This window comes from Condylostylus longicornis, unplaced genomic scaffold (genome assembly GCF_029603195.1).
Source record: "Condylostylus longicornis isolate FDR11 unplaced genomic scaffold, ASM2960319v2 ptg000107l, whole genome shotgun sequence".
Lineage (NCBI taxonomy): Eukaryota > Metazoa > Arthropoda > Insecta > Diptera > Dolichopodidae > Condylostylus > Condylostylus longicornis.
In genome coordinates, this window is record NW_026578075.1 from 3357752 (window position 1) to 3370746 (window position 12995).

The 12995-nt window shown below is 25.5% G+C and overlaps 1 protein-coding gene across 1 annotated transcript in view; it reads left to right on the forward strand.

Moving 5' to 3' along the window:
* Positions 1 to 12995, forward strand: part of LOC129614373 (protein toll) — a 319631-nt gene that overhangs the window by 128281 nt on the left and 178355 nt on the right. The window contains exon 3 of the mRNA XM_055528948.1: positions 8202 to 8245. The gene's annotated coding sequence lies outside the window, so the exon portion shown is untranslated. The remainder of the gene's footprint in view (positions 1 to 8201; positions 8246 to 12995) is intronic.

A 12995-nucleotide genomic window follows, 5' to 3' on the forward strand; every position in this document is an offset into this window, starting at 1 on the left:
AATGTTGGAAAAAATCATCATCATCATTATCATTATCATCATCATTGTTATCATCATAACATTTTTTTATTTCTTTTTTTTGTCGAGCATCTCACCTTTACCTACCCCAAATCATAGGATAAAAATTATTCATTATTGTGTTATGATTTTTGTTTCTTGTTTTGTATATATTTTTTCTCTTTCTTTTTCACTTGTATAATGTGTAAATGTGTGTATATATTTAGAAATTTATTGTTTAACATGAAAAATGAAAATATAATATGAGAATCTTTTGGGGTTTTTTTTTCATTTTGGGAAAACAATTTAATTTTTTCAATATCAAGTTGTCTAGAATATATATAGGTTTTGACTTACTGTAAATAAGATTACCAATTAAGTTAAATGATTTGTGTGATGTAATATGAACTAATAATATGACTTGATTACAAAAATTAGTAAAGATTTTAAATTATATTAAGTTTTAATTACATAGACTTCAACGGCAAAATATGTATTTAGTTCTACTAATTTTATTCAATTGGTATTAAATACTCAATATGTATAGGGAAAGTTCAATAAATGGAAAGTTCTTAAGTTGATTAAGCACACAACCCATATTATCTGTTATGAATTCAACCACTCCAAACTATGTTCAAAATTCAATTGACTATGGTAATCAGTTAGAATATTAAAATTTGATTCATACGAAATTATACTAATTCCTAAGCATGTTACAATTTATTAATAAATTAAACTGTAAGGTGAGTTGATAATTTTTCTGGAACTTTTATTTTAAAACATTTAATAAGTTGCCTTTGTTGTCACAAAATATAATGTTCTCGAATTATAGTTTGTGTTAACAGAGGCAGTTGATAAAATGCTTCACAATTTAATCCTACCTTTACACCAAAATCTATTCGAAAAAAAAAATATTTAAAAACCATCTTCAGCATATTAAAATTGTATACAATCGCGGTACTGATCTTTCGTCTTTGAATGAATGCTTTTTGAATTTTCTTTTCCTATATTGAATGTAGCCGTTTTATACACGGCCCAAATACTTGTAATAATTAGAGTGAAAAATATTTTATGAAAATTTTTTTGTAAGGCCTTGTACATCAATCCTATATATCGGCAAATTTCTTTTTCAATTTGAAATTTCATTTTTTTTTCTCACAATTCAGAAAAGATTTCCCAAAAACAACATGATTAATTTGAACACACATATGTATGTATGTATGGAGGATGTATAAACATTCCAAATGTTTGTAGAGTTATGTACGTATACATGTTATGTGGAACTAATGTAGTATATGCTATGATGGGAATATTTAGGAGAGTTATTCTTCTTTTTTAATTAAAAATTGGTGAAAATCATATTTTCAGTTTTTATTAAAATTATATAAGGTGTATAGCTTCCATGAATAATGATTTTCTTTTCTATTCTAACAAATGAAATGAATTCGATAGCAAAAATAGCATAACAATCCATTTCCAAACAGAAAATTGATCATATAGAAGACGTAAGGGGGTGTCCATCTCATATGATTTTCATATTATTATTTTGTTTATAAGCTGAAGGAATCAAAAACAAAAATTGCATATCAATCTACAAAAAATTTACATAAATTTGTATATATACATATACTTACATAATGACAAGAAAAAGGAGCAAGAAAATAATATTGTTTTCTCCTTCTCATTTTGGCTTTTCTCTTTTTTCCTCTTTTTTTTGGTTAAAATTCATCAAAATTTATCGATTTTCTTGTTTGTTATCCTTTGAATAGAATTTTTTGTTCTTGTTAGGTTTTTTTTTTGTTAGAAAATATCCTTTATGATGATTTATTATTTTATTTTCTATTTGAGGAGTTGGTTGGTAGTTTAAATGTTTGTATATGCATTCATACACAAAATATACTGTTCTCATATACATACGTATATAACAGAGTATGTTCATTTGAAAGAGGATTAAAGCTATATATGCAATACTTATTAGTATTATCAATCGGATCTATATCATGGCAAAGACTTACACACACTTGTTTCTTTTTTTTTAGTATAGATCCAAATATTCATGTGTACAAAAATCTCGGTATATAAAAGATACAATCAAATTATGTAGATGATTTGTTATTGGCAGTATAACATTATTTTTCCTTGTTGTGTTTTCTGTTTTGTTTTTTAAATATTAATTCGAAAATTTATTGCTAAATTGAAAATTGGTATATAAGATTATAATAGTATAATAAAATTAATGATCCCGTAGGTCACTTGTTAGTCTATAATAATTGAATTTTATAATTGAGATTTTCGAATGGAAATTTGATCTATTAATGAATGAGTTTTTAATATTTGAAACACGAGTATAAATAATAACTTAGTTAAGATACTTATTTTTAATTGACTGTTATTGGGTACTTTTAAATTTCGTAATAATGGTGATAGTATGTATGTTATGGTGATAATTTTTAAGAACAAAAATCCCAAAGCAATTTGAATTTAAAGTTGACATTTTTGCAATCGCAAAATATATAACAATAAAATTATAAATGTGAATTTTTGTCGGATAGGATTAAAGTACTTTTTAAGAATTGGGAAATATCTTCGCAGTTTCGTGGAACTTAAGAGTTCCGCATTTGGTAGTTTAATTATCTTGTTCAGACGTTTAAATAGCAATACTGTTATCTGTTAACAGTGAAATTTTTTTCACACACTTAGAGACGTTATTCAATTTATAATTTTTTACGTGAACTTTATGTATAATGTACTTTTGATAAAATAGGCTATGCGAAATACTACAGGGTCGAAGGGTATACTAAATTTACCTTACCGTTTCTAAGGTTTAGAGTTTGTAATGGTCTGGGATATAGATATCAAGTATATGTTTTGGATCATCATCGAATTGTGAGTCGATTTAAACATGTCTGTCCACCTGTTCGTTCGTCCCAACGATAATTCAAAAAGTGATTGAGTTAAACTCACCAAATTTTTACAAATGTTTTATAACCGTTAGTGCCACAACTCAATTTAAAACGAGTATACTCGAGATATATTTTTAAATCTCAAAAATTATAAAAGCTGTGGCATTGAAATTTCGCAGAAACGAATGTATTGTTAGTGCTAATTTGAAAAATTATTTGGTTATACTCATCTTAGAAACTGTTCCATCTACAGTACTGAAATTTTTCCAAAACACATATGATAAAATGACAACTATATTTGTTAAAATTGTTGAAATCTCATGAGCGCTTCCATACAACTCCAAAAGTTATTTGGCATTATCTCAGAAATTATTCAGGGTATAAGTTTGAAAAATTGTACAAGCAAATCTCATACTAGGTACTTTATATTAAGTAAAAGCCATTGAAATCGTCGGCTTTTATGTCTCGACTGCCTGTGGCCTTAGAAAGTTTAGAAAGCTGAAATTGTGAACAATGAATTTGGTAATGTGACCATGATTTTCAGGAAAACTCTTTTACATTATGTATGGATTTATATGATAACTAATATCACTAGACATATAAGGAAAAGGCTGTATGAAACTGTATGTCAATTATCCCTGACATTTAAAATCGTTTTAGGTATGATCAACTATATTTATTCTCGTTGTCAAATAAAACTAAAAAGTTAAAAAAATATTCCTGGAATTTTAAAAATTTTAACTCTTCTTATACCCAGCAACACTGATAAAAAATTAAGATAAAAATAGACACGTTATTTACTCTTTAAAATTAAGTTTCTTTTACCTCGATTTTCGAATACAATATACAGGTATATTTTCATGTGCACCTTAAACACCAACGTGTAAACGTAGATAATATGGTTTCATTTTTACGTACAAAGTTTCAATTCAACGTACGTTAGAGTGCATGTCTTATAATTTCAATTTAATTTTTCTTACTCAAAATATCTACACTATAAAAAAAATAACATGTTGACATAATCTATTTACATAGTATATACATAGACTCCCTTTTTATAAAAGTTGATTATTTCCTGTTGATTCTTCTAACATCAGTTAAATAGTTATGTGTAGTTATAGTTGTAAAAGGATTACAAGTAAAAGAAAAGAGATAAAAACAAAACCTAAGATGAAAAAGTTTTTAAGTGAAATGAAAATAATAAGATAGGAACGGAAATAAAAATTTCATTTTTAAGAAAGAAATTACAATGAAACAAGAAGAAAAGAATAGAAAAATCTGTTTTGTTGCCATGCATTTCCGGTTGCATTTTAAACTAAAATTCATCTCTCTATTTTTCGTTTTGTCTATTTCTTTTTGTTTTATTTTCTGTCACAATGTCATTAATGTTAACACGGACATGATTACTTTGTTCTAATTTTGTATTAATCTAACACAACTGACAACAGTTTCAATTTTTTTGTACGTAGATATGCAGTTGTATGGATGCAGGTACTAAAAATAAAAGGATTTGTTTTTCACATTCAAAATATGGTATGTATGTGGCGGTATGTCGAGCGCTCACTATATAATTTCAACTTTATGTACTTACACATAATGTTAATAAAATTTTTAACTTTATTTACTTATTACTGACTGACACATTTTTATTCGAAAATTTCCTCTCTTGTACATATTTTCATCATCCATTATTGCATTATTATTCTTCGTTTTTTCTTCTTAAAAAGTTTTATAATCACATGTACGCATACATAAAAGGGAGTCGGGTATCTTTGTTTTAAAGAATTTTGTTTTATGTGCAAACATATTTGAATAGCACATCCTTGTTTAACCATTTATTTTTTATCATTTACTACATACTATAAACATTTACACATTGTAATATTCTTGTCACATATAATATGAAAGAGTGCAAATGATAACTATCATTATTATATCATTATAATTTTTTTAATTTTTTTTTTTTGAACAATTGAAGTTGAGAAAATTAGTGAACAATACAATAATTCAAGTTAATTTATATGAGTATATGTGAAAGTATATAGGGTGGCTTTTAATTGGAGAGCATCACACTTTTAAGTCCATTATGAACACTATATCTATTGTACTTTGATAAATCAATACAAATGGAATATTATGCTTGAACAGTATGAAATCACCAAAATTTCCTTTCAAAACCAGCTCCTGATGTGCGCAATTCAAAGCATTATTTTATTTTTGAAATTGTGTTCGGCAATGAAGCTCATATTAACTTAAACAGGTTCATTGGCATCAGGTCTGATACTGACTTGCTTGGTACGTTACGAAAGCTGCAACCGTGTTTTCGCGCCACGCATTTTATTTGCTTCCTTTGTATACATGGGTGCTGATTGGCATACAAAATTACAGAAAAACTGTACAAATTTCAATTTATTTAGAAAAAATTTATAACAGTGTGTGGAACTTTACACTGATCGTATTTCATGTATTTTATATAGTTCAATAATTTTTCGTTTAAAATGTGAATGACTTTGAACAAGAAGAGAATAAGTATTGGATGGCATTGCGAAATTTGTAATAGCAAAGTTGGGTCTATATAATCGCACAAATATCGGTTCATACTGCAATAAAATTTTAGTGATAATTAAATTTCACGGAATAATGTTATGGATTTGTCTTCGAGATCTTGTGATTTAACACAGATATATTCTAATTTCCATATCCATTTTAAGCTTACACGACACCCTATATAATTATATCAATATGCTAATTATGTCAGTATACATACATTCATATTGTGAGTTTGTATAATGTTATGTATGCTAATTTTTTTCCTTTTATAACAAAATATTATAAATCTCTCTACTTGTTCTTAAGAGAAAAGTGAAAAAAAAAATTAAATTGTTGAAATATGTAAATTGACGACGTATAACTTATTCATTTTGTACAGAGAATTTAAAAAACAAAATAAGGAAAAAAGTCCCCAAATACAAAATTTTATTTAAATCATTCAAGAACTGACAATAGACTATTGCCAATACCTTTTATGTCATACATACATAAATAAATTTTTTCTATTGATAAATTTTAAATAAAAAATATTTTGTAAATTATTAAAAAATTCTCATTAGGTCAAAGAATTTTTCATTTCTTTCAGTCTCTTTAATTAGATCCTCATAGTTTTGGCAACTATTTCATTTATAAGAGAAACAAATAATAACTTTATCATAGCATATAACATTTTAATACGGCAAAATTACAACATTGCGCGAAAAAATTTTCATTAATTTTGGAATTTATAATTGTTTATCACGCGATTTAAAAAAGTAAAATGCATAAAATAATTTTAGAATTAAATATTCATAAAAAATAATTTCTCTTTTACCTCTTCATAGAAAATTTTCCAATTATATTTCGTAAAATGAAAATTGTATTTTATAAACTTTTTATTCATAAAATTTTAATATAACTATTTTGTTATTTCTAAAGTTTTTAAACCGCCATGGCAGGGTATGTTGGACTGCATAAAATACTTTAAAAATTCGCTTACAGAATTATTTAATATCCCGCAAAAACTCTGTTTTTACAACATTTTTAACGAAAATTCAAAACAAAATTAGCACAAATTCTATGTGCTAATTTTTCTTTGTCGGTTCATGCATCCGTGATGTCAAATTTTAGACACAAACCGATATTGATGAAAAGTTTTTGTGTTTAGAAGATCATTTGAAACAATAAACTGTTCGAAATAAACAATTGATTTCATTAGAATAAGATTTTTTCCTAACTTCTTCCCCTTTCAAATTATAATTTCCCGAAATTTGAGTTCTAGGCACTGTAACTGCAAGTTTTTTCACATTTCTGTGGAAGCAAAAAGTTGATGCTTAATTGTCTTATTATAAATAATAAAATCATTTTTCTTAACTCGTTTAATAAACCGTCGAACACAATATTTAGCAGCTTATCATGTTAATACTTCTTTTAATTTTTTCTCTCATTCATAAAGTATGCAATAATTTTGAAATATTTTGTATATTAACGAAAATATTATGTTATTGATAAAAAAAAAGTCGTCAACAATTGTTTCTACTCGACTTGTTAAAGCAAAATGTGCTGCTTTATAAATTATTCCTTTAATTTTGATTCGGATTTGTTCAACTACTTACTTTACTACATGCCGACTAAATAATGAAAACATTTAATTTCCTTTTGTTTAAAGAACTTGGCAATAATTAATTTACAAAACGATTTTTTTTCTACCTTCTATCCTTTTCTTTTCGTTTTAGGCGGTTTGAAATAAATAATGTCATAATTGTTTGCAAACACACTACATACATTTATACTCAATATGTTAACAAACTGTTAAAACACTATATTAAGAAAAAAAAAACAGTACAAAGTGCTTGTCATAAATGATTTCCAGTTTAAATGTTTGTTTTTAACACAAGTAGTATAACAAAAGGAAAAAAATTGTTATATTTAATATGTTATAAATTTATGATAACGTAAACAGTGATTTAATGATAAAGAACATGCATAGGTAAACAAAAGAACAAAAATATCAAATTACATAATTATTTCAATCCACTGCTCATAAATAGTATTTAATTAGAGAAAAATTAAATAATATTCGGGAATATACATATGTAATAAAAAAATTTAGATGTACATTAAAAAGGGCATTATGCAGTAAATATGAAGTTGCTAATAAAATATTTAAAAAACAAGGTTCCAAGAGAAAAAATACTCGTCTGGTAGGTAACATTTTGCGCTTTCCACCTTCCTTTTCTATTTATTTAGTCTTAAAAGTTTTAAATATTGCAGATTTTTTCTAAAAACGCGGAAAGCATTGCAACTCATTAAAACTCATGGAATTACATCTCTAGCGAATTATTTTAGAGAAAAAATCTTTTTGACTTTCAGTATTCAAACTTGTTGCTTTAAAACGTTGTTAACCAGTAATTGATCTTTTAAAGTGTTAAAGAATCAAGTTGAGTAGTGGATTTTTAAAATGTCTTTGCAGTACAATTGTTATTTAGAAACCTCTTTTATTACTATCAAAAACTCTTTACTCATCTAGTTAATAAAATTGTTGAATATAGTAACATTGAGTCTCATTGAGTAACACTGAGCAATATTGAGCAACATTGAGCCATGTCACTATAAAATAATTTTGATGTTTTCTTATAATTTTAAATAAGGGCAAAATACAAAAAAATATAATTTATTGTAAAAAATTAAGTCATCTCATATTTTTACGTATAATCCATCAAATAATTTAAATACGCAATCGTTCTAATTAAATATTTTTTTTTATTTCAGGAAGACGACGCGACAATATTTAAATAGTTGCTGAAATATAACAGGTAAGAAATTTTTGCGTTAAAAAGTTTTGTTACGCATTTTGAAGGGAAAAATCATTGTTGTTTTTCAGTGTTAAAAGTAATGAATTTTTTTGCATACAACTAGTTTTTTTCTTAAATTATCTCAAGACAAAAAAGTGTTATTGTGTTATATGGATCTGATTATGTTCTAATCTAAGGTCGATTTAACGAATTCATAAATATCATATTGGATCCTGCAATCACCATTCATATTTGATTATATTTCATATTTTATTTGCTTGTACATAATAATTTAAAAAAAGTGTTTGTCAGCTTTCAATCTATTCGTTCGCCCGCCCGTCCCTGGACATGTTTAGAAAACTTGAAGATAGATAGCTTAAATTTCATATACAAATTAATTTTTACTAGAAAATTATTTACATAGAAGAAAATTTTTACCTACCTCCCCCTCTATAAGTTGTAGCTCCTCAAAGACCTAAAAATGTCATTCTTTAACTATTTGTTATAACGAACCATAAACATTTTTCAAATATTACAAACGCAAAAAAGTTGTGGCTGACTTCTTCTCTCTCAGCGTGATTTAATATTTTGACTTATTTGGTACAGCTTAATTGAATATTAAAAAGACAAAGTGGCTGCTAAAATTCCTGGCTATTTCGAATTTTTGATGTAGTGTTTCTCTTATACAATAAGTTTTAGGAGTCTGAAAGCAATTTTTAAATACTAATAAATAAGGGATCTAGAAAATTTTTAAAATTTGATTTCTTGACAGCTTATGTTTCCGAAAGCGCAAACATTACCAAATTTCTATAAATACAGAAAGCTAAACAGTAAATACCATTCAAAAATATAACTGTTTTTCCTTACTCACGCAATTAACCCTTAAATTCGAGCATTAGGCTAAAGCCTCTTTAAATTTTTTTTTCGTTTTATTTCACAAATCGCACACATGGTTCATTCTAATTGTATGGAATATTTGAAATATTGTCGTATAAGCGGTAAATTCATTTTAATGATGTAGTAGATTGTTTTTTGAAAGCAGTATTTTCACTTATTGAAGGGAAAAGTGCTACTTTACAAACCATTGGTTTTTCACTTAGAACAAAAATTTTAAGCAATTTTTAAAATTTGTAAAAAAATTTGAATTCTTGCTTTTTTAATTAATAAAATTTAAATCTGAAATTAAATTTTCCAAAAAAAAAATTCCTCTCTAATAATATTCATTTGAATTTCAATTCTATCCTTTCTTAATTTTAGCATAACCATAAACTTAATTAGTATGTTAAGTAATCTACGTATTGAAATGAAAATGTCTAAAAGAAACTGAATTAAATAATTAAATAAGTGAGTAGATAAACTAGAAACAATACATGAGAAAATTTCAAGTTGGTTCGTTGTTGCCTCAAAATCTTACCTAATTTTGCATTATATAGTCCCGAATTTTATCCAAGTACATTTATCGTGAATTATGCAATTTAATTCACGATAAATGTTTTAATTAATTAACTTTTAAAAAAAATTTAAGTTTATTGCAAAAAATTAAATATTTTTAAATATTTTTCCCTAAATTTAAATTCTCCATTTTAGTGTAAAACTTTTGATTTTAATCAAAATTTATAAATGGAAAATAAAATTATATTGCATAATTCATTGTCAAATTTTGAAAAAATTCGCGAAAAAATAGGCAAAAATATTCTCTTTTAGCTAAAAATGAATTTTCAATATTTAAAAAAACAAAACAAAAAACATGTTTTTTTTTTTAACATTTTCCATATTTGACACAAACCAACTTTTGTTGGCGAAGAAAAAAAAAACATTTTTTCTATTTTGGTTATCGCATTTTAAATATTTTTATGTTTTTTTTTTGGGTCTATTAAGGAAATTGAATTTAAAATGTTGTGCTGAAAATATTATTTATAAACTATCTTGTATATACAGACAAAATAGAAAAGAAACAACATACATAGCTTGTGTTTAATTAAATAAAGCACCGCACCACATTGAAAAACACAATTTTGGCGAAAAAATTTAAAAATTTTTTGCGCTGTTTTTTTTGCAATATGCGTGTAACAATATTGAAATTTTTATGTGTACTAATTTAGTAAAAATATATGTATGTATATTGCATGAAATTTCAATGTTTACAGCCTACATAGATACAAAAATTTGATATAGATTTTTTCTTATTTGCTTTTACATACACACATGTACTAGATGTATGCGAACAGTATAGACATAACTGAGTTCCAAAGTTAAAAATTCGTGGGTGGTGAACCAATAAAATTATAAAGTTTGTATATATATGTATGTAAGTATGTACAAGCATGAATAAATTAATTATACAAAACATAATTTTTGCTTTTTTTTTTTTTTAGTTCCAAACATATAAATAAAACATAAGCACATTACAATGTAATTAATTCAAGCGTTATTAACTATTTCAACTTTATGATAGCATAGAAGCGTCCATTGAAAATTGTTTATAATTATATTTATTTTTTTTTGTCCATCCTTTTCGCGTTTCTTATAGTAAATAAAACAAACAATAAATACAATGAGATTTTATGTTTTCACTTTCACTTTTCATGAAATTTATGTGATCGCCCGTCAGTCCATTCAATATGCATGGTTTATTTTGTCTTCTACCATTGTGCTAATTTTGAGGTACCGTTTTGAATTGATTTATGAACATGTACTAGTGCAATTTTAATTTTTGTGTACTATAAGTGTAATAATTAATACTATGTTCATTGTGTTTTTTATCCAAGGGACAGCCTTACATTTTGTGCCTTCTTGAATGTTATTGAATTATCTTATAAACTAAAAAATTTTATTATAGAAGTTTTGTACATTCAAAATTTATTTAACTTTAATTAAACTTGAGCAAATTAATTACAAATGTATGTAGCTGTATTTCTATTTGTGTGTGTGATAATTTCTAATTTTATCACATTTTGCAGTGCTTTTCATCTCAGACAGAAAAGTTTTATTACCCTATAAAATAGGGTAACTATCTATGTATATATTTACATATATACTTACCAGTTTATTTTTTTTGGGTTATTATATGATGTTTTACAAGAAAATGAAAAAGAAATAAAAATTTTTAACAGAAATCGGCGGAAATAATAAAAATTTTTTGAATCAAATCGAAAATTTTTGAGCACAAATAGTTTTTTGTATAACAAATCGCATTTTTTTAAAATAGTGGCATAATTTCATATTTTGATTTGCATACGCTCAGGAGGAATCACGTGCAAAACGTAATGAATTCGCAAAGAGTTTTGAATATGAACTTTGAGCTAACTATAGCGTAACAGTCGATTTAAATTGACTTACAAAAATAAAGAAAATAATCGTTCAAAATCAATTTGTTTGCGAAAATGATGCAAATATCACTATGAAATTGTGACATACTGGTGTGGTGAAGTTATTCAGCAAAAATGATATGATTGAGGTTATTGAGCAAATTATATTTGCACACTCTATTGTATAACATTAACCATTCTAACAGAAGCTGTTCCATGAAATTGGTTCCAATTACAAATTATTGTTATATTGTCAAACATTATACATTTAGTTCTTATATTTCTTTCTTCAATTTCTTTTATTTTTGCATGCATTATACATGTTTGATACCATTTGCATAACTGAATTTTAAAAACTGCATTAAAATATACATAAGATATTTAAAAACCGAAATACCGTTATCAAATGTGCGGCATAAATTTTATTCATATACTCTTTACTACTTTTTTCTTATTCTTTGCATTTTTCTTGTTTTGTTGCTTATTACAATATACTTTCTCCTTACAATAATAAATTGTTGTTCATTTTCGCTACAATTTCATTAATTCAAAGAACTTAAACCATCCAACTTAAGTGGAATAAAAATTGCATAATGAAATGATGTTTTTTTTTGCAATATTTCGCAAAACACAAAAAAAAAACAAAGTAAAAAAAATTATAATAAGATTTTGTGGAGGGTGTTAGTTTTAAAATAAGTATTCAAAAAAAAAAAAGCAACAAGAAAACGAAATGAAAAAACCGTCCAACTACAGACCAAAGAAATGCTTTAATGCATGCATTAATGATGGAAAAAAAAATGCAGTGAATTTAAAAATTTTCTAACTGCAACAAAACAGCAACAATAAAAAAGAACATTTCATTTAGTGTATAGCTACTGGCATTCATCTGTTGTTGATTTCGCGAAATTACTGATGCATTCGATTTTTTTTCCTCTTTAGATGATAATGCATGAAAATATCAAAAATTTCCATCGTCAAGAGTTTTTTTTTTACATAATGATGAACTGTTCAATTTAATCTTTTCTTTCATAAAACTCAAATTCAAAAAATGAGATGCAGAAGAGAAAAATATGCAAAAAAATTTTAGGTATACCCAATTGCTATTTATTTCTTCTTTCTTATATGCCTTGTATATGTATTAATGTGTGTATATTAAAATAAAATGGAATGAAATAATTTTTAATAATTAAATTAAAATCGTAGGCAGAATTAATTATTTTTTAAACGCTTCTTTACATTTTGTTCTTCATTTTACTTTAAATCTCTTCAGAATTTGTAGAATAGAGGATTCGTTGTATTGCTTCATCTTGAAAATTAACAGTCTTACATTGTTCTTGAGCAAAACGTTTATGAAATCAAAAAAAAAAAAATACGAAATATAGAAATTAACTTGTTTGCTCTTCGAAATTTAATACAGTTTTCAACCATGTCAGATACGAACAGAATTTATGTAAAACAGTTTA